Genomic DNA, 17,605 nt, shown 5'->3' with positions numbered 1-17,605 from the left:
ATTGAAAAAAGTTGAAAATTATTTTTTTTTGGAGTTAGTCATTTTTCCGCCGTTTATCAGACTTTCAGATAGGGCAAATGTCAGTGAGCATTCCGGTTTCAGTTCCAGAGCGATTCGCCCAATGAGTCCTTTATATTTAGTCATTTTCAGCCAATTTTCTGGATTTTTGAAAAATTCACTTTTTTGTGAAAATATCCACTAAATGAGGAATAATATGTATGAGGGTACCCCAGGAGAGTTCCAAATGTGTGTGGGTAAAATATATATCCCACAGGGATAAAATTGAAAAAAGTTGAAAAATTTTTTTTTTTGGACTTAGTCATTTTTCCGGCGTTTATCAGACTTTCAGATAGGGCAAATGTCAGTGAGCGTTCCGATTTCAGTTCCAGAGTGATTCGCCCAATGAGTCCCTGATATGTAGTCAATTTCAGCCAATATTTTGGATTTTTGAAAATTTCACTTTTTTGTGAAAATATCCACTAAATGAGGGAATAATATGTGTGAAGGTACCCCAGGAGGGTTCCAAATGTGTGTGGGTAAAATATATATCCCACGGGGGTAAAATTGAAAAAAGTTGAAAAAATTTTTTTTTTGGACGTAGCCATTCTTCCGGCGTTTATCAGACTTTCAGATAGGGCAAATGTCAGTGAGAATTCCGATTTCAGTTCCAGAGCGATTCGCCCAATGAGTCCTTGATATGTAGTCGTTTTCAGCCAATATTTTGGATTTTTGAAAATTTCACTTTTTTGTGAAAATATCCACTGAATGAGGGAATAATATGTGTGAGGGTACCGCAGGAATGTTCCAAATGTGTGTGGGTAGAATATATATCCTACGGGGGTAAAATTGAAAAAAGTTGAAAAATTATTTTTTTTGGACTTAGTCATTTTTCTGGCGTTTATCAGACTTTCAGATAGGGCAAATGTCAGTGAGCGTTCCGATTTCAGTTCCAGAGCGATTCGCCCAATGAGTCCTTGATATTTAGTCGTTTTCAGCCAATTTTCTGGATTTTTGAAAATTTCACTTTTTTGTGAAAATATCCACTAAATGAGGGAATAATATGTGTGAAGGTACCCCAGTAAGGTTCCAAATGTGTGTGGGTAAAAAGTATATCCCACGGGGGTAAAATTGAAAAAAGTTGAAAATTATTTTTTTTTGGAGTTAGTCATTTTTCCGCCGTTTATCAGACTTTCAGATAGGGCAAATGTCAGTGAGCATTCCGATTTCAGTTCCAGAGCGATTCGCCCAATGAGTCCTTTATATTTAGTCATTTTCAGCCAATTTTCTGGATTTTTGAAAAATTCACTTTTTTGTGAAAATATCCACTAAATGAGGGAATAATATGTATGAGGGTACCCCAGGAGAGTTCCAAATGTGTGTGGGTAAAATATATATCCCACAGGGATAAAATTGAAAAAAGTTGAAAAAATTTTTTTTTTTGGACTTAGTCATTTTTCCGGCGTTTATCACACTTTCAGATAGGGCAAATGTCAGTGAGCGTTCCGATTTCAGTTCCAGAGCGAATCACCCAATGAGTCCTTGATATTTAGTCATTTTCAGCCAATTTTCTGGATTTTTGAAAAATTCACTTTTTTGTGAAAATATCCACTAAATGAGGGAATAATATGTGTGAAGGTACCCCAGGAGAGTTCCAAATGTTTGTGGGTAAAATATATATCCCACGGGGGTAAAATTGAAAAAAGTTGAAAAAAATTTTTTTTTGGACGTAGCCATTCTTCCGGCGTTTATCAGACTTTCAGATAGGGCAAATGTCAGTGAGCGTTCCGATTTCAGTTCCAGAGCGATTCGCCCAATGAGTCCCTGATATGTAGTCGTTTTCAGCCAATATTTTGGATTTTTGAAAATTTCACTTTTTTGTGAAAATATCCACTAAATGAGGGAATAATATGTGTGAAGGTACCCCAGGAGGGTTCCAAATGTGTGTGGGTAAAATATATATCCCACGGGGGTAAAATTGAAAAAAGTTGAAAAAATTTTTTTTTTGGACGTAGCCATTCTTCCGGCGTTTATCAGACTTTCAGATAGGGCAAATGTCAGTGAGCATTCCGATTTCAGTTCCAGAGCGATTCGCCCAATGAGTCCTTGATATGTAGTCGTTTTCAGCCAATATTTTGGATTTTTGAAAATTTCACTTTTTTGTGAAAATATCCACTGAATGAGGGAATAATATGTGTGAGGGTACCGCAGGAATGTTCCAAATGTGTGTGGGTAGAATATATATCCTACGGGGGTAAAATTGAAAAAAGTTGAAAAATTATTTTTTTTGGACTTAGTCATTTTTCTGGCGTTTATCAGACTTTCAGATAGGGCAAACGTCAGTGAGCGTTCCGATTTCAGTTCCAGAGCGATTCGCCCAATGAGTCCTTGATATTCAGTCGTTTTCAGCCAATTTTCTGGATTTTTGAAAATTTCACTTTTTTGTGAAAATATCCACTAAATGAGGGAATAATATGTGTGAAGGTACCCCAGTAAGGTTCCAAATGTGTGTGGGTAAAAAGTATATCCCACGGGGGTAAAATTGAAAAAAGTTGAAAATTATTTTTTTTTGGAGTTAGTCATTTTTCCGCCGTTTATCAGACTTTCAGATAGGGCAAATGTCAGTGAGCATTCCGATTTCAGTTCCAGAGCGATTCGCCCAATGAGTCCTTTATATTTAGTCATTTTCAGCCAATTTTCTGGATTTTTGAAAAATTCACTTTTTTGTGAAAATATCCACTAAATGAGGGAATAATATGTATGAGGGTACCCCAGGAGAGTTCCAAATGTGTGTGGGTAAAATATATATCCCACAGGGATAAAATTGAAAAAAGTTGAAAAAATTTTTTTTTTTGGACTTAGTCATTTTTCCGGCGTTTATCACACTTTCAGATAGGGCAAATGTCAGTGAGCGTTCCGATTTCAGTTCCAGAGCGAATCACCCAATGAGTCCTTGATATTTAGTCATTTTCAGCCAATTTTCTGGATTTTTGAAAAATTCACTTTTTTGTGAAAATATCCACTAAATGAGGGAATAATATGTGTGAAGGTACCCCAGGAGAGTTCCAAATGTTTGTGGGTAAAATATATATCCCACGGGGGTAAAATTGAAAAAAGTTGAAAAAAATTTTTTTTTGGACGTAGCCATTCTTCCGGCATTTATCAGACTTTCAGATAGGGCAAATGTCAGTGAGCATTCCGATTTCAGTTCCAGAGCGATTCGCCCAATGAGTCCTTGATATGTAGTCGTTTTCAGCCAATATTTTGGATTTTTGAAAATTTCACTTTTTTGTGAAAATATCCACTGAATGAGGGAATAATATGTGTGAGGGTACCGCAGGAATGTTCCAAATGTGTGTGGGTAGAATATATATCCTACGGGGGTAAAATTGAAAAAAGTTGAAAAATTATTTTTTTTGGACTTAGTCATTTTTCTGGCGTTTATCAGACTTTCAGATAGGGCAAATGTCAGTGAGCGTTCCGATTTCAGTTCCAGAGCGATTCGCCCAATGAGTCCTTGATATTTAGTCGTTTTCAGCCAATTTTCTGGATTTTTGAAAAATTCACTTTTTTGTGAAAATATCCACTAAATGAGGGAATAATATGTGTGAGGGTACCCCAGGAGAGTTCCAAATGTGTGTGGGTAAAATATATATCCCACGGGGGTAAAATTGAAAAAAGTTGAAAAAAATTTTTTTTTGGACGTAGCCATTCTTCCGGCGTTTATCAGACTTTCAGATAGGGCAAATGTCAGTGAGCGTTCCGATTTCAGTTCCAGAGCGATTCGCCCAATGAGTCCTTGATATGTAGTCGTTTTCAGCCAATATTTTGGATTTTTGAAAAATTCACTTTTTTGTGAAAATATCCACTAAATGAGGGAATAATATGTGTGAGGGTTCCCCAGGAGAGTTCCAAATGTGTGTGGGTAAAATATATATCCCACGGGGGTAAAATTGAATAAAGTTGAAAAATTTTTTTTTCGGGACTTACCCATTTTTCCGGCGTTTATCAGACTTTCAGATAGTGCAAATGTCAGTGAGCGTTCCGATTTCAGTTCCGGAGCGATTCGCCCAATGAGTCCTTGATATTTAGTCGTTTTCAGCCAATATTTTGGATTTTTGAAAATTTCACTTTTTTGTGAAAATATCCACTAAATGAGGGAATAATATGTGTGAAGGTACCCCAGTAGGGTTACAAATGTGTGTGGGTAAAAAATATATCCCACGGGGGTAAAATTGAAAAAAGTTGAAAAATTTTTTTTTTTGGACCTAGCCATTCTTCCGGCGTTTATCAGACTTTCAGATAGGGCAAATGTCAGTGAGCGTTCCGATTTCAGTTCCAGAGCGATTCGCCCAATGAGTCCTTGATATGTAGTCGTTTACAGCCAACATTTTGGATTTTTGAAAATTTCACTTTTTTGTGAAAATATCCACTAAATGAGGGAATAACACGTGTGAGGGTACAGCAGGAATGTTCCAAATGTGTGTGGGTAAAATATTTATCCCACGGGGGTAAAATTGAAAAAAGTTGAAAAATTTTTTTTTTTGGATGTAGCCATTCTTCCGGCGTTTATCAGACTTTCAGATAGGGCAAATGTCAGTGAGCGTTCCGATTTCAGTTCCAGAGCGATTCGCCCAATGAGTCCCTGATATGTAGATGTTTTCAGCCAATATTTTGGATTTTTGAAAATTTCACTTTTTTGTGAAAATATCCACTAAATGAGGGAATAATATGTGTGAATGTACCCCAGGAGGGTTCCAAATGTGTGTGGGTAAAATATATATCCCACGGGGGTAAAATTGAAAAAAGTTTAAAAAATTTTTTTTTTGGACGTAGCCATTCTTCCGGTGTTTATCAGACTTTCAGATAGGGCAAATGTCAGTGAGCGTTCCGATTTCAGTTCCAGAGCGATTCGCCCAATGAGTCCTTGATATTTAGTCGTTTTCAGCCAATTTTCTGGATTTTTGAAAATTTCACTTTTTTGTGAAAATATCCACTAAATGAGGGAATAATATGTGTGAAGGTACCCCAGTAAGGTTCCAAATGTGTGTGGGTAAAAAGTATATCCCACGGGGGTAAAATTGAAAAAAGTTGAAAATTATTTTTTTTTGGAGTTAGTCATTTTTCCGCCGTTTATCAGACTTTCAGATAGGGCAAATGTCAGTGAGCATTCCGATTTCAGTTCCAGAGCGATTCGCCCAATGAGTCCTTTATATTTAGTCATTTTCAGCCAATTTTCTGGATTTTTGAAAAATTCACTTTTTTGTGAAAATATCCACTAAATGAGGAATAATATGTATGAGGGTACCCCAGGAGAGTTCCAAATGTGTGTGGGTAAAATATATATCCCACAGGGATAAAATTGAAAAAAGTTGAAAAATTTTTTTTTTTGGACTTAGTCATTTTTCCGGCGTTTATCAGACTTTCAGATAGGGCAAATGTCAGTGAGCGTTCCGATTTCAGTTCCAGAGCGATTCGCCGAATGAGTCCCTGATATGTAGTCGTTTTCAGCCAATATTTTGGATTTTTGAAAATTTCACTTTTTTGTGAAAATATCCACTAAATGAGGGAATAATATGTGTGAAGGTACCCCAGGAGGGTTCCAAATGTGTGTGGGTAAAATATATATCCCACGGGGGTAAAATTGAAAAAAGTTGAAAAAATTTTTTTTTTGGACGTAGCCATTCTTCCGGCGTTTATCAGACTTTCAGATAGGGCAAATGTCAGTGAGAATTCCGATTTCAGTTCCAGAGCGATTCGCCCAATGAGTCCTTGATATGTAGTCGTTTTCAGCCAATATTTTGGATTTTTGAAAATTTCACTTTTTTGTGAAAATATCCACTGAATGAGGGAATAATATGTGTGAGGGTACCGCAGGAATGTTCCAAATGTGTGTGGGTAGAATATATATCCTACGGGGGTAAAATTGAAAAAAGTTGAAAAATTATTTTTTTTGGACTTAGTCATTTTTCTGGCGTTTATCAGACTTTCAGATAGGGCAAACGTCAGTGAGCGTTCCGATTTCAGTTCCAGAGCGATTCGCCCAATGAGTCCTTGATATTTAGTCGTTTTCAGCCAATTTTCTGGATTTTTGAAAATTTCACTTTTTTGTGAAAATATCCACTAAATGAGGGAATAATATGTGTGAAGGTACCCCAGTAAGGTTCCAAATGTGTGTGGGTAAAAAGTATATCCCACGGGGGTAAAATTGAAAAAAGTTGAAAATTATTTTTTTTTGGAGTTAGTCATTTTTCCGCCGTTTATCAGACTTTCAGATAGGGCAAATGTCAGTGAGCATTCCGATTTCAGTTCCAGAGCGATTCGCCCAATGAGTCCTTTATATTTAGTCATTTTCAGCCAATTTTCTGGATTTTTGAAAAATTCACTTTTTTGTGAAAATATCCACTAAATGAGGGAATAATATGTATGAGGGTACCCCAGGAGAGTTCCAAATGTGTGTGGGTAAAATATATATCCCACAGGGATAAAATTGAAAAAAGTTGAAAAAATTTTTTTTTTTGGACTTAGTCATTTTTCCGGCGTTTATCACACTTTCAGATAGGGCAAATGTCAGTGAGCGTTCCGATTTCAGTTCCAGAGCGAATCACCCAATGAGTCCTTGATATTTAGTCATTTTCAGCCAATTTTCTGGATTTTTGAAAAATTCACTTTTTTGTGAAAATATCCACTAAATGAGGGAATAATATGTGTGAAGGTACCCCAGGAGAGTTCCAAATGTTTGTGGGTAAAATATATATCCCACGGGGGTAAAATTGAAAAAAGTTGAAAAAAATTTTTTTTTGGACGTAGCCATTCTTCCGGCGTTTATCAGACTTTCAGATAGGGCAAATGTCAGTGAGCGTTCCGATTTCAGTTCCAGAGCGATTCGCCCAATGAGTCCCTGATATGTAGTCGTTTTCAGCCAATATTTTGGATTTTTGAAAATTTCACTTTTTTGTGAAAATATCCACTAAATGAGGGAATAATATGTGTGAAGGTACCCCAGGAGGGTTCCAAATGTGTGTGGGTAAAATATATATCCCACGGGGGTAAAATTGAAAAAAGTTGAAAAAAATTTTTTTTTGGACGTAGCCATTCTTCCGGCGTTTATCAGACTTTCAGATAGGGCAAATGTCAGTGAGCATTCCGATTTCAGTTCCAGAGCGATTCGCCCAATGAGTCCTTGATATGTAGTCGTTTTCAGCCAATATTTTGGATTTTTGAAAATTTCACTTTTTTGTGAAAATATCCACTGAATGAGGGAATAATATGTGTGAGGGTACAGCAGGAATGTTCCAAATGTGTGTGGGTAAAATATTTATCCCACGGGGGTAAAATTGAAAAAAGTTGAAAAAATTTTTTTTTTGGATGTAGCCATTCTTCCGGCGTTTATCAGACTTTCAGATAGGGCAAATGTCAGTGAGCGTTCCGATTTCAGTTCCAGAGCGATTCGCCTAATGAGTCCTTGATATTTAGTCGTTTTCAGCCAATTTTCTGGATTTTTGAAAATTTCACTTTTTTTGTGAAAATATCCACTAAATGAGGGAATAATATGTGTGAGGGTACAGCAGGAATGTTTCAAATGTGTGTGGGTAGAATATATATCCTACGGGGGTAAAATTGAAAAAAGTTGAAAAAAATTTTTTTTTGGACGTAGCCATTCTTCCGGCGTTTATCAGACTTTCAGATAGGGCAAATGTCAGTGAGCGTTCCGATTTCAGTTCCAGAGCGATTCGCCCAATGAGTCCCTGATATGTAGTCGTTTTCAGCCAATATTTTGGATTTTTGAAAATTTCACTTTTTTGTGAAAATATCCACTAAATGAGGGAATAATATGTGTGAAGGTACCCCAGGAGGGTTCCAAATGTGTGTGGGTAAAATATATATCCCACGGGGGTAAAATTGAAAAAAGTTGAAAAAATTTTTTTTTTGGACGCAGCCATTCTTCCGGCGTTTATCAGACTTTCAGATAGGGCAAATGTCAGTGAGCGTTCCGATTTCAGTTCCAGAGCGATTCGCCCAATGAGTCCTTGATATGTAGTCGTTTTCAGCCAATATTTTGGATTTTTGAAAATTTCACTTTTTTGTGAAAATATCCACTGAATGAGGGAATAATATGTGTGAATGTACCCCAGGAGGGTTCCAAATGTGTGTGGGTAAAATATATATCCCACGGGGGTAAAATTGAAAAAAGTTGAAAAATTATTTTTTTTGGACGTAGCCATTCTTCCGGTGTTTATCAGACTTTCAGATAGGGCAAATGTCAGTGTGCGTTCCGATTTCAGTTCCAGAGCGATTCGCCCAATGAGTCCTTGATATTTAGTCGTTTTCAGCCAATTTTCTGGATTTTTGAAAATTTCACTTTTTTGTGAAAATATCCACTAAATGAGGGAATAGTATGTGTGAGGGTACCGCAGGAATGTTCCAAATGTGTGTGGGTAGAATATATATCCTACGGGGGTAAAATTGAAAAAAGTTGAAAAAAATTTTTTTTTGGACGTAGCCATTCTTCCGGCGTTTATCAGACTTTCAGATAGGGCAAATGTCAGTGAGCGTTCCGATTTCAGTTCCAGAGCGATTCGCCCAATGAGTCCCTGATATGTAGTCGTTTTCAGCCAATATTTTGGATTTTTGAAAATTTCACTTTTTTGTGAAAATATCCACTAAATGAGGGAATAATATGTGTGAAGGTACCCCAGGAGGGTTCCAAATGTGTGTGGGTAAAATATATATCCCACGGGGGTAAAATTGAAAAAAGTTGAAAAAATTTTTTTTTTGGACGCAGACATTCTTCCGGCGTTTATCAGACTTTCAGATAGGGCAAATGTCAGTGAGCGTTCCGATTTCAGTTCCTGAGCGATTCGCCCAATGAGTCCTTGATATGTAGTCGTTTTCAGCCAATATTTTGGATTTTTGAAAATTTCACTTTTTTGTGAAAATATCCACTGAATGAGGGAATAATATGTGTGAATGTACCCCAGGAGGGTTCCAAATGTGTGTGGGTAAAATATATATCCCACGGGGGTAAAATTGAAAAAAGTTGAAAAATTATTTTTTTTGGACGTAGCCATTCTTCCGGTGTTTATCAGACTTTCAGATAGGGCAAATGTCAGTGTGCGTTCCGATTTCAGTTCCAGAGCGATTCGCCCAATGAGTCCTTGATATTTAGTCGTTTTCAGCCAATTTTCTGGATTTTTGAAAATTTCACTTTTTTGTGAAAATATCCACTAAATGAGGGAATAGTATGTGTGAGGGTACCGCAGGAATGTTCCAAATGTGTGTGGGTAGAATATATATCCTACGGGGGTAAAATTGAAAAAAGTTGAAAAATTATTTTTTTTGGACTTAGTCATTTTTCCGGCGTTTATCAGACTTTCAGATAGGGCAAATGTCAGTGAGCGTTCCGATTTCAGTTCCAGAGCGAATCGCCCAATGAGTCCTTGATATTTAGTCATTTTCAGCCAATTTTCTGGATTTTTGAAAAATTCACTTTTTTGTGAAAATATCCACTAAATGAGGGAATAATATGTGTGAAGGTACCCCAGGAGAGTTCCAAATGTGTGTGGGTAAAATATATATCCCACGGGGGTAAAATTGAAAAAAGTTGAAAAAATTTTTTTTTTGGACATAGCCATTCTTCCGGCGTTTATCAGACTTTCAGATAGGGCAAATGTCAGTGAGCGTTCCGATTTCAGTTCCAGAGCGATTCGCCCAATGAGTCCCTGATATGTAGTCGTTTTCAGCCAATATTTTGGATTTTTGAAAATTTCACTTTTTTGTGAAAATATCCACTAAATGAGGTAATAATATGTGTGAAGGTACCGCAGGAATGTTCCAAATGTGTGTGGGTAGAATATATATCCTACGGGGGTAAAATTGAAAAAAGTTGAAAAAAAATTTTTTTGGGACTTACCCATTTTTCGGCGTTTATCAGACTTTCAAATAGTGCAAATGTCAGTGAGCGTTCCGATTTCAGCTCCAGAGCGATTCGCCCAATGAGTCCTTGATATTTAGTCGTTTTCAGCCAATATTTTGGATTTTTGAAAATTTCACTTTTTTGTGAAAATATCCACTAAATGAGGGAATAATATGTGTGAAGGTACCCCAGTAAGGTTCCAAATGTGTGTGGGTAAAAAGTATATCCCACGGGGGTAAAATTGAAAAAAGTTGAAAAATTATTTTTTTTGGACTTAGTCATTTTTCTGGCGTTTATCAGACTTTCAGATAGGGCAAATGTCAGTGAGCGTTCCGATTTCAGTTCCAGACCGATTCGCCCAATGAGTCCTTGATATTTAGTCGTTTTCAGCCAATTTTCTGGATTTTTGAAAAATTCACTTTTTTGTGAAAATATCCACTAAATGAGGGAATAATATGTGTGAGGGTACCCCAGGAGAGTTCCAAATGTGTGTGGGTAAAATACATATCCCACGGGGGTAAAATTGAAAAAAGTTGAAAAAAATTTTTTTTGGGACTTACCCATTTTTCGGCGTTTATCAGACTTTCAGATAGTGCAAATGTCAGTGAGCGTTCCGATTTCAGCTCCAGAGCGATTCGCCCAATGAGTCCTTGATATTTAGTCGTTTTCAGCCAATATTTTGGATTTTTGAAAATTTCACTTTTTTGTGAAAATATCCACTAAATGAGGGAATAATATGTGTGAAGATACCCCAGTAAGGTTCCAAATGTGTGTGGGTAAAAAGTATATCCCACGGGGGTAAAATTGAAAAAAGTTGAACATTTTTTTTTTTTGGACGTAGCCATTCTTCCGGCGTTTATCAGACTTTCAGATAGGGCAAATGTCAGTGAGCATTCCGATTTCAGTTCCAGAGCGATTCGCCCAATGAGTCCTTGATATTTAGTCATTTTCAGCCAATTTTCTGGATTTTTGAAAAATTCACTTTTTTGTGAAAATATCCACTAAATGAGGCAATAATATGTGTGAAGGTACCCCAGGAGAGTTCCAAATGTGTGTGGGTAAAATATATATCCCACGGGGGTAAAATTGAAAAAAGTTGAAAAAAAATTTTTTTTGGACGTAGCCATTCTTCCGGCGTTTATCAGACTTTCAGATAGGGCAAATGTCAGTGAGCGTTCCGATTTCAGTTCCAGAGCGATTCGCCCAATGAGTCCCTGATATGTAGTCGTTTTCAGCCAATATTTTGGATTTTTGAAAATTTCACTTTTTTGTGAAAATATCCACTAAATGAGGGAATAATATGTGTGAAGGTACCCCAGGAGGGTTCCAAATGTGTGTGGGTAAAATATATCTCCCACGGGGGTAAAATTGAAAAAATTTTTTTTTTGGACGTAGCCATTCTTCCGGCGTTTATCAGACTTTCAGATAGGGCAAATGTCAGTGAGCGTTCCGATTTCAGTTCCAGAGCGATTCGCCCAATGAGTCCTTGATATGTAGTCGTTTTCAGCCAATATTTTGGATTTTTGAAAATTTCACTTTTTTGTGAAAATATCCACTGAATGAGGGAATAATATGTGTGAGGGTACCGCAGGAATGTTCCAAATGTGTGTGGGTAGAATATATATCCTACGGGGGTAAAATTGAAAAAAGTTGAAAAATTATTTTTTTTGGACTTAGTCATTTTTCTGGCGTTTATCAGACTTTCAGATAGGGCAAATGTCAATGAGCGTTCCGATTTCAGTTCCAGACCGATTCGCCCAATGAGTCCTTGATATTTAGTCGTTTTCAGCCAATTTTCTGGATTTTTGAAAAATTCACTTTTTTGTGAAAATATCCACTAAATGAGGGAATAATATGTGTGAGGGTACCCCAGGAGAGTTCCAAATGTGTGTGGGTAAAATATATATCCCACGGGGGTAAAATTGAAAAAAGTTGAAAAAAATATTTTTTGGGACTTACCCATTTTTCGGCGTTTATCAGACTTTCAGATAGTGCAAATGTCAGTGAGCGTTCCGATTTCAGCTCCAGAGCGATTCGCCCAATGAGTCCTTGATATTTAGTCGTTTTCAGCCAATATTTTGGATTTTTGAAAATTTCACTTTTTTGTGAAAATATCCACTAAATGAGGGAATAATATGTGTGAAGGTACCCCAGGAGGGTTCCAAATGTGTGTGGGTAAAATATATATCCCACGGGGGTAAAATTGAAAAAAGTTGAAAAAATTTTTTTTTTGGACGCAGCCATTCTTCCGGCGTTTATCAGACTTTCAGATAGGGCAAATGTTAGTGAGCGTTCCGATTTCAGTTCCAGAGCGATTCGCCCAATGAGTCCTTGATATGTAGTCGTTTTCAGCCAATATTTTGGATTTTTGAAAATTTCACTTTTTTGTGAAAATATCCACTGAATGAGGGAATAATATGTGTGAATGTACCCCAGGAGGGTTCCAAATGTGTGTGGGTAAAATATATATCCCACGGGGGTAAAATTGAAAAAAGTTGAAAAATTATTTTTTTTGGACGTAGCCATTCTTCCGGTGTTTATCAGACTTTCAGATAGGGCAAATGTCAGTGTGCGTTCCGATTTCAGTTCCAGAGCGATTCGCCCAATGAGTCCTTGATATTTAGTCGTTTTCAGCCAATTTTCTGGATTTTTGAAAAATTCACTTTTTTGTGAAAATATCCACTAAATGAGGGAATAATATGTGTGAGGGTACCCCAGGAGAGTTCCAAATGTGTGTGGGTAGAATATATATCCCACGGGGGTAAAATTGAAAAAAGTTGAAAAATTTTTTTTTTTGACTTGGTCATCTTTCCAGCGTTTAACAGACTTTCAGATAGGGCAAATGTCAGTAAGCGTTCCGATTTCAGCTCCAGAGCGATTCGCCCAATGAGTCCTTGATATTTAGTCATTTTCAGCCAATTTTCTGGATTTTTGAAAAATTCACTTTTTTGTGAAAATATCCACTAAATGAGGGAATAATATGTGTGAAGGTACCCCAGGAGAGTTCCAAATGTGTGTGGGTAAAATATATATCCCACGGGGGTAAAATTGAAAAAAGTTGAAAAATTATTTTTTTTGGACGTAGCCATTCTTCCGGCGTTTATCAGACTTTCAGATAGGGCAAATGTCAGTGAGCGTTCCGATTTCAGTTCCAGAGCGATTCGCCCAATGAGTCCCTGATATGTAGTCGTTTTCAGTCAATATTTTGGATTTTTGAAAATTTCACTTTTTTGTGAAAATATCCACTAAATGAGGGAATAATATGTGTGAAGGTACCCCAGGAGGGTTCCAAATGTGTGTGGGTAAAATATATATCCCACGGGGGTAAAATTGAAAAAAGTTGAAAACATTTTTTTTTGACTTGGTCATCTTTCCAGCGTTTAACAGACTTTCAGATAGGGCAAATATCACTGAGCGTTGCGATTTCAGTTCCAGAGCGATTCGCCCAATGAGTCCTTGATATGCATTCGTTTTCAGCCAATATTTTGGATTTTTGAAAATTTCACTTTTTTGTGAAAATATCCACTAAATGAGGGAATAATATGTGTGAGGGTACCCCAGGAGTGTTCCAAATGTGTGTGGGTAGAATATATATCCCACGAGGGTAAAATTGAAAAAAGTTTAAAAAATTTTTTTTTTGGACTTAGTCATCTTTCCGGCGTTTATCAGACTTTCAGATAGGGCAAATGTCAGTGAGCGTTCCGATTTCAGTTCCAGAGCGATTCGCCCAATGAATCCTTGATATTTAGTCGTTTTCAGAAAATATTTTGGATTTTTGAAAATTTCACTTTTTTGTGAAAATATCCACTAAATGAGGGAGTAATATGTGTGAGGGTACCCCAGGAGAGTTCCAAATGTGTGTGGGTAAAATATATATCCCACGGGGGTAAAAGTGAAAAAAGTTGAAAAAAATTTTTTGTGGGACTTAGTCATTTTTCCGGCGTTTATCAGACTTTCAGATAGTGCAAATGTCAGTGAGCATTCCGATTTCAGTTTCAGAGCGATTCGCCCAATGAGTCCTTGATATTTAGTCGTTTTCAGCCAAGTTTCTGGATTTTTGAAAATTTCACTTTTTTGTGAAAATATCCACTAAATGAGGGAATAATATGTGTGAGGGTACCCCAGGAGAGTTCCAAATGTGTGTGGGTAAAATATATATCCCAAGGGGGTAAAAATGGAAAAAGTTGAAAAAAAAAATTTTTTGGACTTAGCCATTTTTCCGGCGTTTATCAGACTTTCAGATAGGGCAAATGTCAGTGAGCGTTCCGATTTCAGTTCCAGAGCGATTCGCCCAATGAATCCTTGATATTTAGTCGTTTTCAGCCAATATTTTGGATTTTTGAAAATTTTACTTTTTTGTGAAAATATCCACTAAATGAGGGAATAATATGTGTGAAGGTACCCCAGGAGAGTTCCAAATGTGTGTGGGTAAAATATATATCCCACGGGGGTAAAATTGAAAAAAGTTGAAAAAAATTTTTTTTTGGACGTAGCCATTCTTCCGGCGTTCATCAGACTTTCAGATAGGGCAAATGTCAGTGAGCGTTCCGATTTCAGTTCCAGAGCGATTCGCCCAATGAGTCCCTGATATGTAGTCGTTTTCAGTCAATATTTTGGATTTTTGAAAATTTCACTTTTTTGTGAAAATATCCACTAAATGAGGGAATAATATGTGTGAAGGTACCCCAGGAGGGTTCCAAATGTGTGTGGGTAAAATATATATCCCACGGGGGTAAAATTGAAAAAAGTTGAAAACATTTTTTTTTTGACTTGGTCATCTTTCCAGCGTTTTACAGACTTTCAGATAGGGCAAATATCACTGAGCGTTGCGATTTCAGTTCCAGAGCAATTCGCCCAATGAGTCCTTGATATGTAGTCATTTTCAGCCAATATTTTAGATTTTTGAAAATTTCACTTTTTTGTGAAAATATCCACTAAATGAGGGAATAATATGTGTGAGGGTACCGCAGGAATGTTCCAAATGTGTGTGGGTAGAATATATATCCTACGGGGGTAAAATTGAAAAAAGTTGAAAAAAATTTTTTTTTGGACTTTGCCATTTTTTCCTGCGTTTATCAGACTTTCAGATAGGGCAAATGTCAGTGAGCATTCCGATTTCAGTTCCAGAGCGATTCGCCCTATGAGTCCTTGATATGCATTCGTTTTCAGCCAATATTTTGGATTTTTGAAAATTTCACTTTTTTGTGAAAATATCCACTAAATGAGGGAGTAATATGTCTGAGGGTACCCCAGGAGGGTTCCAAATGTGTGTGGGTAGAATATATAAACCATGGGGTTAAAATTTAAAAAAGTTGAAAAATTTTTTTTTTTTGGACTTGGTCATCTTTCCGGCGTTTAACAGACTTTCAGATAGGGCAAATGTCAGTAAGCGTTCCAAATTCAGTTCCAGAGCGATTCGCCCAATGAGTCCTTGATATGTAGTGGTTTTCAGCCAATTTTCTGTATTTTTTAAAATTTCACTTTTTTGTGAAAATACCCACTAAATGAGGGAATAATATGTGTGAGGGTACCCCAGGAGTGGTCCAAATGTGTGTAGGTAGAATATATATCCTACGGGGGTAAAATTGAAAAAAGTTGAAAAATTATTTTTTTTGGACTTAGTCATTTTTCTGGCGTTTATCAGACTTTCAGATAGCGCAAATGTCAGTGAGCATTCCGATTTCAGTTCCAGAGCGATTCGCCCAATGAGTCCTTGATATTTAGTCATTTTCAGCCAAGTTTCTGGATTTTTGAAAATTTCACTTTTTTGTGAAAATATCCACTAAATGAGGGAATAATATGTGTGAGGGTACCCCAGGAGAGTTCCAAATGTGTGTGGGTAAAATATATATCCCACGGGGGTAAAATTGAAAAAAGTTGAAAAAAATTTTTTTTTGGACTTAGTTATTTTTCCGGCGTTTATCAGACTTTCAGATAGTGCAAATGTCAGTGAGCGTTCCGATTTCAGTTCCAGAGCGATTCGCCCAATAAATTCTTGATATTTAGTAGTTTTCAGCCAATATTTTGGATTTTTGAAAATTTGACTTTTTTGTGAAAATATACACTAAATGAGGGAATAATATGTCTGAGGGTACCCCAGGAGTGTTCCAAATGTGTGTGGGTAGAATATATAAACCACGGGGGTAAAATTTAAAAAAGTTGAAAAATTTTTTTTTTTGGACTTAGTCATCTTTCCGGCATTTATCAGACTTTCAGATAGGGCAAATGTCGGTGAGCGTTCCTATTTCAGTTCCAGAGCGATTCGCCCAATGAGTCCTTGATATTAAGTCGTTTTCAGCCAATTTTCTGGATTTTTGAAAATTTCACTTTTTTGTGAAAATATCCACTAAATGAGGGAATAATATGTGTGAGGGTACCGCAGGAATGTTCCAAATGTGTGTGGGTAGAATATATATCCTACGGGGGTAAAATTGAAAAAAGTTGAAAAATAATTTTTTTGGACTTAGTCATTTTTCCGGCGTTTATCAGACTTTCAGATAGGGCAAATGTCAGTGAGCGTTCCGATTTCAATTCCACAGCGATTCGCCCAATGAATCCTTGATATTTAGTCGTTTTCAGCCAATATTTTGGATTTCTGAAAATTTCACTTTTTTGTGAAAATATCCACTAAATGAGGGAATAATATGTGTGAGGGTACCACAGGAATGTTCAAAATGTGTGTGGGTAGAATATATATCCTACGGGGGTAAAATTGAAAAAAGTTGAAAAATTATTTTTTTTGGACTTAGTCATTTTTCCGGCGTTTATCAGACTTTCAGATAGGGCAAATGTCAGTGAGCGTTCCGATTTCAATTCCACAGCGATTCGCCCAATCAATCCTTGATATTTAGTCGTTTTCAGCCAATATTTTGGATTTTTGAAAATTTCACTTTTTTGTGAAAATATCCACTAAATGAGGGAATAATATGTCTGAGGGTACCCCAGGAGCGTTCCAAATGTGTGTGGGTAGAATATATAAACCACGGGGGTAAAATTTAAAAAAGTTGGAAAATTATTTTTTTTGGACTTAGCCATTTTTCCGGCGTTTATCAGACTTTCAGATAGTGCAAATGTCAGTGAGCGTTCCGATTTCAGTTCCAGAGCGATTCGCCCAATGAATCCTTGATATTTAGTCGTTTTCAGCCAATATTTTGGATTTTTGAAATTTTGACTTTTTTGTGAAAATATCCACTAAATGAGGGAATAATATGTGTGATGGTACCGCAGGAATGTTCCCAATGTGTGTGGTTAGAATATATATCCTACGGGGGTAAAATTGAAAAAAGTTGAAAAATTATTTTTTTTGGACTTAGTCATTTTTTCGGCGTTTATCACACTTTCAGATAGGGCAAATGTCAGTGAGCGTTCCGATTTCAGTTCCAGAGCGATTCGCCCAATGAGTCCTTGATATTTAGTCGTTTTCAGCCAATTTTCTGGATTTTTGAAAAATTCACTTTTTTGTGAAAATATCCACTAAATTAGGGAATAATATGTGTGAGGGTACCCCAGGAGAGTTCCAAATTTGTGTGGGTAAAATATATATCCCACGGGGGTAGAAATGGAAAAAGTTGAAAAAAAAAATGTTTTGGACTTAGCCATTTTTCCGGCGTTTTTCAGACTTTCAGATAGTGCAAATGTCAGTGAGCGATTTCAGTTCCAGAGCGATTCGCCGAATGAGTCCTTGATATTTAG

This window comes from Phyllobates terribilis, unplaced genomic scaffold, assembly GCF_046119375.1.
Source record: "Phyllobates terribilis strain yellow unplaced genomic scaffold, ASM4611937v1 Scaffold_9__5_contigs__length_417890890, whole genome shotgun sequence".
Classification (NCBI taxonomy): Eukaryota; Metazoa; Chordata; class Amphibia; order Anura; family Dendrobatidae; genus Phyllobates; species Phyllobates terribilis.
This window is presented reverse-complemented; position numbering follows the sequence as displayed.